General features: G+C 46.7%; 1 pseudogene; it reads right to left on the bottom strand.

Annotated features, from left to right (window-relative positions):
• Positions 1-359: 359 nt before the first annotated feature.
• LOC122372918 lies at positions 360-6,530 on the bottom strand (annotated as a pseudogene).
• Positions 6,531-10,310: the final 3,780 nt, after the last annotated feature.

Raw genomic sequence — 10,310 nt, 5'->3', positions numbered from 1 at the left:
CGTCTTGGCAGAGGCGCTGCTGAATGGCTTCTGCTGACGGTTTACGAGATTAACCCTCTGTAAAAGATAGGCAAATAGATATGTGACGATCTTATTTTGATTTCAGGCCGACTTTAGATCAATGAACACTTCACTAAATCGAAGGAAATTGTATAGTGGCCATAAAAATGCAACAGAAAACTTTTTACAGACGCGTCATCAGCAACACCATATTCACGACGAAATATACATTTGCAACTGTACTGTATCCTGCCACACAAGGAAATACGGTCGGCAGCTATAGCACCGTTAGCAGCGAACTACCTTACAACGCTGGCCGCGGCTCTACTCCCACACACCAAACCACCTCAGTTACATACCTGGGCTTATATTGTCCCTTCCACCATCCCGTTTGACTTTTCTAGAATGAGTACTTTGGTCCCCTTAGTAAGAGACAGCTCGTCTCGCTGTTGGGCCTGAAACACAGAACGACGGGAGTCAGTGTGAATACAAGCATCGTTTCTCCATAGAAGATCGGCAGGAAATGTCGTAAGACTGTACAAACACACCAGCCATCCCGACACCCAGCGATGCATGCTTCCGGCGCGCGATACATGTCTCGAATAATATACTGTGTAGCGCAGCTACAGTGGCGTACTAACAAACCAGCATCAATGCAACCAATAGACGACATTGGCAGTCTGTACAGTGTTCGGCCATCCGACCATCCGACCGAGTACCTAATTGTGTCATGCGACAGGACCATTACACGGTAATTGCCCTCTGCAGACAGCGCTAAGCAAGTTGAAGGCCCTGAGCATAGTAACACGATCCATTATGCATGGCACCGAGCCGCACAGCGATGGTCATTATCGATCCAGCTGGTGACAATCGTGAAAGCAATGCTTGTAGGGCACAAGAAAACCCGGCGGTTTCGTACTGTATTGATTGTGCCGTCTAGAGCAGCACCGGCCGCCGGCAATTTACCTGTTTTGTTCTTCCTCGCCACGAGAACTGCCTTATTATGCAACAAAAATACAGTGGAGTGGCGAGAAAACCGACCAAAGCGCGAGATCGCAGCCATTGTAGTTGTATCAGCGGTCAGAACTTTCCCATTAGCGTGGCGAAAAACCACCGATAGCAAGAACCACAGGCGGGCGCAACAAAGCGCAGTTTCGCTCACGTTCACTCACGGCTGCAGTTTGAGCGCAGGTGACCTGGCTGCCTTCCGCCTACAGCGAACCCAATCTCTCTCTAACTCTGCCAAACCCAGCCCGACCGACCCTCGCCAGTGAAACTGCGCCGGGTCAGAGTTCCCGCTCCGCCAACTTCCGGTTCACACGGCCGACGGACGGGCAATCTCCCCGCCGCTGCCGGGACCGGCACGCGACTCACCTGGTAATTATACTTGACTAGGGCGACTCCCATGGCTTCTGCCGGGTCGACGAGCTGGGGCGGCGGCTGGTTGCTCGACTGTCTGTGCGGAGACGGAGTGGCCGGCTGACTGTCGCTCGTACCCGAGGGTAGTGTGCGCGAGCCGCCGCTCTTCTTTACACGCTTCTTGATACTGTGGGCAGAAACAACGCGAAACGTTGTTCAAGAACGGCCAGACACAAACAATAGGGTAATGCACAATTAAACCTAGCTCTGGAGTTAAAAGCTATTGCAGTTTTTAACCAGCTTCAGATAATTTCATTGGATTGGCCATTCATGACACATTGGCGGCATGAAATCCGTAATGTTTTCGCCACCGGCATCCTGTGATAAAGCCAGATACCGATAACGCCAGAGGAGATATCCTTATCTGGCAACAGCAACATCGCCAGATATGCACCATCATAGCTGGGCTCATTCCGTGCCTGAGTGGACCTCTCGGGCGACCTTGCTGATAAGAAAGTGCTATTCGCATACAGCTACTTCGTTTACAACGTACATCACATTCATAAATTACGTCATATCTACGACAGACATCAATAAACAAACTCAAAACGTGGAAAATTGTCTACGTGCTCCACCCATCGATAGCTCCATCGGTGGATCGCACAACTTCAAACACTGAGCCGCGCCAGACACACCCCGCCCTTGGTCGAGTTCAGAGAAGCGCCGGCCTGTCTGGCTCGTCTCCGCTCTGAGTGCGTGTCACAGCCGGACGAGGGGATCAGCCCCGTTCTCATCGTGTTGGTGTTGGCAGGAAGCGTCACGGTCTAAATTGGAACTTTTTCACCCAGACGGCTCGTTAGTTGTGTTAACAGCTTCGGCAGAAGGCATACAGAGCAACTCTTCACCGACCGCCAGTAAAAATAAAAGAAAGTAGAAAAAACGAGGGGAAAAACGACGGTCCATTTAACTCGTAATCAGAGTATGACAATTAGTTCCCGTACGAAGGGAATATTGATAAATAAACAACTACGAATGAGCCCTCACCCCATTTCTAATTCGACAATCATAGCAGGTACCACGCCCCACCCATGCCTAGCGATACGCCTGAAGAAAACTGCACTGTACCACGTCATCCCAAAGACGCGTGGCAATAAATTACATGAAGTTCAAACATGAGCAGCTGAGCAAACCCAACACCACCACATCTGTCTCTTAGAGAGAGCCCCTGATCAGCGGCCCCACATCAGCGCGCGACAGCCGAGTAGCGGTGCGTCCGACCGGCCGGCACCGATCACCGTCTGTCGCCGTGCAGGGGCGGGGGTGGGGCGGGGCGGGCGGCCGCTCACGACATAAACTTCCGCCACCGCCGCCGTCACAGTGCGCACGAGGGCGGCCTTGCACCATGTTGTGACAATGACACGGACTGAGCATTCCTCACTGCACCGCCGAGCGGGCGATAAGCCACCGGGGACCTTCGCGAAACCAGAGCTCGTACGGCCGCGTTGGTGGAGAGCCGGGCCGTGGGACCGTAATGATAGAGCACGTCAGGGGCGGCGAAATGGCTTCTGCGCGATCGGATAAAGGCTCGAGCCTGATGCATATGCATCGGATATTCTGCGCCATTTCTAGGGCGATGAACCCGCACTATCTGCGCTTCAAAGGCACCAATGAATGACTTAAGGTCCCGACATCGCCGTAACTTGACGCATGACGACGAAAAGTTTTCCAGCTCTCGCCATGAATTCCGATGCCGTGCGTCTGGGGACACCCGGTGCCGGCTGGATTCTCGCGGTGCCGTTCCTCGCGTCTGGCTCATCCAGCGTCCCGAGACGTTAGCGGTGACCTCTTCAAGGCGGAGCTGCACACATATGAGCCGCGAGACGATTTACGGCCACGACAGCATTCATGAACGTAACTCAGGGCGGTGGCGGGCGGCGACAGGCCAGAATTTGCGCCGGCTGTGTGAAACTCGCCGTCTCCGCCACAGAATTGTCGTCACTAAGCCCGCAGAGACACTGGCGGCCGCGGATGTAACGGCACTCTGGTGACGGCAGTCAGTAGCCACACAGGGCAGCCACATTTCTTTCTGCCGTCAAAATCCGCTTCCACGAGACGGACTCAAGTGTAAATATCAGGGATATCACATATAAGCAGCTTTGAGCAATGCAAATGCCTCTTGGTAATACTATCCCCGGTATCACCACCCGAGTCGAGTCCAATCACTCAAAGTCCTCTCATTCCGGTTCAAATCCCGCCAAACACATACATACCACCAAGCTTACCTTCATTCCTCAAAACCCAGCCTAGCCATACCGATACACTCAAACACATCACCCACTGCCTCGAACCACCGTCTCCACTCCCTTCTACACTCCCGTCTACACGTCTACACTCCCGTCCGACTCACCTGTCAAAGATGGAAGGTTTCTCCTTTTTGACGTAGTTGCTGGGCACATAGCCGCACTGCTGGCGCCCGTTCATAACACGCCACCAGTGTTTTGAGTCATCCAGCAGCAGCAGGCGCTCCTGCTTCCGCAGACTGAGCTCGTGCGTGCCCTGCGCCTCGTAGTCATACTTAGCCGTCACCCAGCACTCTTCAGCACCCATCCTTTGGCCTGGAGGGAGGCGGTGGTGAGTGTCACGGCTTGGGGCAGTGGGGTGCTGGTGAGGGGAGGTCGCAGCCACCAGAGGCTCGCGGATGTTGTCCGATGGCGTTTAACCGACTGCGTTCATTTTTGAAACCCTTCATAACCACATATCGCTTCTCTAAGTTGGCTCAATGGCTCATATCATTCTCACTAATGATATGAGCCATTAAAAAGTGTGTAGCCATGAACTCACTGTTAGCTTTCAATTTGAATCTGATGTTTGAATAAACCTCCAGCTTGCAAGGACTACAGCTATATTACATTACCCGTGGTTGTGTCTTGCTCAGTTGTCATGGATAATTCTAATTCCATCTAATCCTCCTAAAAAATTAATGGCTTAGAATGAGGCTGGGACAGGTAAGATTACTTGATTACAAGTGAGGAGAGGCTAGGCTAAGTAATGTACCTACACTTAATCTTTGTCTGGATAAATATTTATCCCAGAATCCTAACACTAAATTTATATCAAATAAGATGCAAAGCCAAATACAGGAGATAAAGAACAATATAAAATAGGAACCCAAGATGGCCCATAAGAAAAAAAAAACAATTGCATTATACCATCAACAAAAAAAAAACACTTTATTTTTATGTCCAGGCTTAGTAACAATAGGTTACAAATACAACAATAAGGCCCATGAGCGTAGGAACCTCAAGAAAAGTGAGCGTGTGGAGGGGGGGGGGGCAGCAAAACTTCAAAGTCACTTTGTGGGAGCCCAATACCCCTGTAAAGAAATTCTTTGCAGTTGTGTGCTCATTTTTCCTTGCTGAGCCATTTCCTGCTGTTAGTTTTGTATTTAAATCGGAAATAAAAATTTTACTTTAAAAATGGCTGAAAAGTGGGGTGCCATGCCCCCCCCTTCCTGCCCCGCTGTTCCTACGCCTATGATCAGGCTGGTCCATGCACATATGCACATTACATAAGTATTAGCTAAATCAAGTTTCCAAATTGGTTGGCTGACAAACTTGATTGAGGAAAATAGGAAGGTAAGAGCCAAAACATAATTTGTTCCATTGAAGTAACAATTGCCTGTCACTTTTTCAAAGGCTTGAAGCACTTTTTTCATATTTATAGATTATTTACCTTATGATAAAAGACAAAAAAAAAACAGTAATTTAGCCTGTAGCATCTGCTGCCATCTGCTATCCAAGGTGTGAAATCAACTACATTCAGCCAACAAGCAGATTTACACTTACCAATACATTTAGCTGCACAAATCCAATAGAAATACTTTGAAGGACAGCATTTTAATTTAGATTTTACCAAAGAACCATTGCAAAATAAGGTAATGCTGATAATAGTTACAGAAATGGGAATGCCTGGTGAATTTGTGAAATAAACAACTGCAGCAACAAATTTCTGAACCCATTCTTATATTCATATGTGAATGTAAGGAACTGTGGTGGTGTTCAGACCCAGCAAATCCACCACCCCAGCTGCTGCCAACATGGGTCATCATCCCTCTGCAATAGGTTGTGGTCCCAAAGCCAATCTGAGACACTGGGGCAGCAGATAAGTAGTGGGCTTACACCTACAGTTACTTACTATTAGGTATCTACCAGGGTATCTACTTTTGGTTAGATTTAGATCCACTGCTACAAGCTCAAGGTCAGTACAGGAACATGAGGCCTACATTTTGGCATTAGTAGAGCAGACATGACATGAAGATTTTCTAACAAAGGAGAGGCACTGTGGGTTTGTAGGTTTTAGGCAAGGTTTCAGGTTTGAAGGTTGTAGAATGTAGGTCAGATTAGGTTACGTTAGGTTCATTTAAGTTTGGTTTGCTAGAAAGAAGCATATCTGGGCATAGCACCTCTCCTTGGTTGGAAAACCATCGTGTGACGTCTGCTCTACTAATACCTATATACAATTTTACAGGCAGGAAGGTGTAAGCTTGATAAAACCAGTCAAAGCCAGGTGCAGGGCTGTATGATATAAGAAAAATATGCAAGAAAAAAGATACCCTACACATCACCAAGTCCTTCCGTAAATCCTAACATTTAAAATTGATTATAATTGGAAGAATTTTAAGGAAAAATGGAAGAAAATACATAAAAGTAACTGAATTTGTTAATAGCAGTGAATTGCAAATGCAGATTATAAAGCAGATAGCTGATGAAGAAAAGCGAGTTACATGCAGCCACGAAGACCATAGTCACAGTATGGCTTACCGTGTTTAAGACTTGACATTGACACACTTCCCTTACAAGATCAAGCCGGTTACTGATATTGTCTTTGTTAATATGGCAAAAAAACCTATCTTGTCTGTAAGTTAATGACTACCTAAATCACAAAGCGTTGAGGTGTGCAGAAGCTAGTGCACCAAGCGCTTGAAGAAAGTGCAAACTATGAACCGTCTGCTGCATCCAGAGTCATCTTGAAACGATGTAACTTGCACCCAAGGCTTGCAGATGTAAATGTTCTACAAGACACAGCACTTCTGTGAAAATCAAAGCATAAATAAATAATATTCCCAGCACAACACACAGATGGGCGCGACCCCACACAGCTTCAGCCTTCAGCAATCAACAAACTGAGAGCATTTTTGTAGACAAATATGATGCGATAATGACAAAATCAGGAATTTGAAAGCCGTCACTAAATTGTAGTTCCTGTACTCAGGTGTTTTGTAATTATCAACTCCGGTGTCCATTGCTAAAAATATGCATAAACTCGTCTGCTCATTGATGTAATTCACGTGGGTGTGTGGGGTAACCGATGAGAGGCCTAACCCTCGCCCGCACATGGGGGGGTGCCACCCCCCAGGTAGTCTTTCTGCTCTGCACTCAACATTTTTAGAGCTAGAAGGCTGATTTTTCGTATAGCTGCTCTTCTATCCTTTCTTGATGTCCACTGAAAATTTCAGGTTTCTGTGATTTTTGGTTTCGGAGATATGACCTTGTTTTTCAGGTCATGTCATGACCATGGGTGGAGCTTTTCCAGGAAAGTTGGTGGGGCAAAAAGTTGTCAAACCTACAATGTCCGATTGTTAAGTTAGATAAAATTCAACAATGAATCAATTCTTTTCATTACAGAGATAATATTTTGCATTACACAGACATTTCAAAGCTCCTCAATGCGAAAAACATAGGTTTGCTAAGCAGTAAAGTCCTGCAAATCGGCTTAAGTTGGTGGGGCAAAACGCTTATTGGTGGGGCAAAATGGCAAGTTGGTGGGGCAGGCGCCCCACTAAGTGAATAGGAAGCTCCACCCCTGGTCATGACCCAAATGGCCAATTAATTATCAACATCTTGCGTTTGCCATGGGCCTTGTGAGTTTTTGACACCCTGATTTCGGCCTTTTTTGCCAGTCTTACCTCCCACGGCCACCTATCATGGAACATGTTGTCCGACGATATACAGGGGTCAAGGTCAGGGTTAAGGTCAACCTAGGTCATCTAAGATAATTGCGTTTTAGGCAAGCTGAATTTACTTTTTGTGAAGTTTTTTTGACTGCATTTTTGGTAAAAGCTTCTCAGAAGTCATGATTTCATGTAATATGGACCCAAAAACAATCGATGCACACATCAGTAGGTATACACACAAACACACACAGACATACAAACACATATAATTGACCTTGACCTAACTTGACCTGAAATGACCTCAGCAGCAAAATTCTGGTCGGGTAGTGTGACAAAGAGGTTCTAGCTGGCTTGGCACCAGAAAACAGCATCGTCATCGGTATTTGATAAGCAGCGCACTTGATATCCAACGGTGACCCAAAACAGCAACACTTTTTAGTTTGACCTGACCTGGAAGGTCATTGACTGACCTGACTGACCTGAGAAGGTAAAACTGGGTATCATTGGATTCGTCTCTTCCCAAAGAATATTTTTTGTCTTTACCGCTAAGCTCTAGGTATCTCCAACAGGAACGAAATGGCGCGGGGGGGAGGTGTGGCAACCCCCCATGTGCGTTCTAGGATGGGAAAATGGCATGTGCGGGCGAGGGCTAATCAGCAAGTACCTAATAGTACCTAATAGTCGCCCGCATAGGCCATTTTGAGACCTTCGACGGCATAAGGGGGGGGGGGCACGACCCCCCCCTCCCCTTCGCGTTTGGCCCCTAATGGAGCTAGAGCTTCGCAGAAAAAACGAGCGTGTTGCCCGTCACGAGAGGAAGCCAATGATACCCAGTTTTCAGGCCCTAGGTCATCGGTTGACATTCCAGGTCAGGTCAATGACCCAAAAATCGGGAATATCGGGACCTGTTCGAAAGTCGTAAAGCGTGGCTACTAAGGGGTTTTCCGGGGTGCTGATCACGAATATCGTGTTAGTTTTGATCAGAGATGATGTCTTTAAGCATCTAGACCAGGTCGGGTCAGGTCAGGTCAGGTCAAATGGTAGGGGTCGTGACGGGCATTCGTAATGCGTGTCAACCGCCTCTGACAGCTTCGTAACATGTTACAAAGGCACCAAAACTACTTCGTTAATGTTCAAATGATTGCTAAATTCGAATTCAGCTCCAAAAACTAGCCTAGAAACACGTAAAACTCGAAAAAGTGAACCGAGGTCACCAAAGGTCAATGACCTGACATGACCTTCAGGTGACCTTGACACCCACCCTAATGCATCGGGGCCACATAATATCACATGTTTGAACGCTTGAAACCACGAAAAGACTGCAAACGCGCGGCTAATGCGAGCCGACACACGCCGAATTGCGATTCCCGGCCAAACATGATTTCGAAAAGTAGGTCACAGGTCAAAGGTCATTTGGTTCAGGGTCATGCAATCCTCAGGGTAGGTGTATTATTGTTCAACTCGAGGGTACTGAAACATTTATCGTGATTGGCCGATTTTTACGCGAGTTATTCGCGAAAAAAAAACGAGAGTGTGTCCGTGCGACCCCCACCCCTATACGGGCGAGGGTTAAGGGTAGATATGTCAATCGGATACCAACTTTTTGGTATACCGATACTAAACCGATACCAACTTGGTATTTTGTATTTGAATCGTAATGTGTTTGGTATTTTGTTGGTATCATAAGCCCTCACTAATGTATTAGAATTTAGAGGTTAAGAAATCGGTAAAAAGTTGGTATTTCCCTCAGTTTCCCAAGTTGGTTTGGTTTCGGTATTCTCCCGTGGTTTTAGTTGGTATTTGGTTTGGTATCGGTATTCCGATTTTCCGTGATTGACATCACTAGTTAACCCTATTAGTGGCAGGCTCCTGGCTACCCCTATTAGTGGCAGGGGGGGGCTGTTTACGACCCCCCCCCCCTTGATATCTCGAGATCTAACGGGCCGATTTTCAAAATTCAAACGGCATTCGATTTCGCTCAACGTGATCTACATTTCTAAAAAATAAAAATTAAGATAATGTCAATAAGGGGGAAGAGGGGGGTAAAAACGGGCAAATTGCAGATACATTTTAGACTGTTTATCACGGCCAGGTTTCTGAACCAATCTTAACGCAACTTTTGCCGATCGATAGAGAATGAACCAGGAATTCACATGGATCCTAAAAATATGCATTTTCAAAAATCATAGGCGCATACAGATCATTGAGATTGGGGGTACACAAAAAGTATAGTAAAGAAGGTTTTTTGTTGGTACTGTTTCTAAAAAGGGTGGTAATGGTCTTGTTATGTTACAATTTTCTTATGAGAGAACGACTACAATTGTATTGGTCATGCATAGGCGGTGTCAGGGCACCTATGTTGGGAGGTAAAACATAACCCCCCTTTTTGGACGCCTTGATCCGCCTATTATAGCAAAAACGTGTCAAAAGAGGATGCACAATAACTTTGTATATGTTATCACATGATACCTTTCATTCACTGTTCGTAAAACTGGTGCATACAGTTATACATCAGCATCGTGATCTTCGCCCAAATGACTCGCTTCACGAATAGGACCCCCCAATTCCCAGTGCTCTGGAGCCGCCCCTGGTAAAGTTATGAACTTGAAATTTTCAGGGAATGTGCCCAATTTAGTTTTAGGAAAAGTCAGAAAATTTCAGCATCGTAGCTTCAGCGGTTTCGGAGATATTCCCGAAAAACCTGAGGGGTGGATGAAAACAACCCCCCCCCCCTGCCACTAATAGGGTTAAGGGGTTTTCGGTGTGCTCACTTATGCTCAAGGCATAAGTGAATAACAGTTCCTTACTTCAAATTAATACCTTTTGAGCATACTGACGCTTGCCATTTCTACTACGAAGCTGGTATGAATAGGTGCGATTGAACATTTCACGTCCATGGGTTTTGGCTGCCTTTGGCGTATGGTTTAGATAAGAGTAGACCAAATGGCGAGTCCCTGAGACGCAGAGGTGACAGAGCTCAGACAGTTGGGTTCGACTG

The sequence above is a fragment of the Amphibalanus amphitrite genome, unplaced genomic scaffold (assembly GCF_019059575.1).
Source record: "Amphibalanus amphitrite isolate SeventyFive unplaced genomic scaffold, NRLGWU_Aamphi_draft 001418F_arrow, whole genome shotgun sequence".
Taxonomy (NCBI): Eukaryota; Metazoa; Arthropoda; class Thecostraca; order Balanomorpha; family Balanidae; genus Amphibalanus; species Amphibalanus amphitrite.
This window is presented reverse-complemented; position numbering and strand designations above follow the sequence as displayed.